The sequence below is a fragment of the Rattus norvegicus genome, chromosome 12, assembly GCF_021556685.1.
Source record: "Rattus norvegicus strain SHRSP/BbbUtx chromosome 12, alternate assembly SHRSP_T2T, whole genome shotgun sequence".
NCBI lineage: Eukaryota > Metazoa > Chordata > Mammalia > Rodentia > Muridae > Rattus > Rattus norvegicus.
In genome coordinates, this window is record NC_141545.1 from 18,360,627 (window position 1) to 18,361,704 (window position 1,078).

Here is a 1,078-nt window from a genome sequence, read left to right on the forward strand (position 1 = left end):
GACAAACACTCAACTGAACTATATCTCCAACTTCTTTTAAACTATTATCTTAATTTTAAAAACATCTGGCTTTCCGTCCTTTCTCTTTCCGTGTGCACTTGGGCAAGGGCCTATATACAGGGCAAGGTGCAGACAGAGACATCAGAGGATAGCTTACAGGAGTCAGTTTTCTCTTTCTAGTATATGCATCCTTGGGATCAAACTCACTTCAGGTGAGTCAAGCTCCTTTCCCTCCTGAGTCATTTCAACAGCTCTAGTAAACCATTTTTTTTAAAGATTTATTTTTTATTTTATTATATATAAGTACACTGTAGCTGTCCTCAGATACACCAGAAGAGGGCATCAGATTTCTTTACAGATGGTTGTGAGCCACCATGTGGTTGCTGGGAATTGAAATGACCTCTGGAAGAGCAGTCGGGTGCTCTTAACCGCTGAGCCATCTCTCCAGCCCTAGTAAACCATTTTTAATGGTTTTAAATATTCAGTGTTATGACATGCAAAGAACAGTGCCAGGCAGAGCCTCTGCTTAGTTATGGGGATACAGGCAGGCGCTTACTTAGCGCGCATGAAGCCTTAGGTTCAATCCTCAGTAGTGTTTAAAAAAAAAAAAAAATACAGTGCCCTAGGCATAGATGGGTGGCAGAGGCAGAAGGCTAGTCTGGTCTTTATAGGTAATTCCAGGGTTACACGGTGAGACGTTGTTTCATAACAAACCAAAATGGCATAGCAAGTCTGATGGTGCGTAGAGCTATTGAGAGTTAAAACGCAAGACGAGGGGTAAATTCAGGAGCGTGTGCATGAAGGTTGCTATGGTTATATAGGATACCTGAGCGCTGTTGACAGCTGGCTTGGAGCGCAGTGTGCAGGGCGAAGGGCAAATGCAAAGGCCTGGAACAGGACGCATGTTGGAGTGACAGCAGGAAACTGCAGAGGTAACTTAGAGACTGGCTATTGGTGACCTTCTGGGCGCCTCTGAACCGTGATAGTACTTTATGCCACACCCAATATGGCTACAGCACCGGGTCTATGCGGGCGCAAGCGGAAGTACGTAAGAACGTGCGCCGCAGCCACGCCCCTT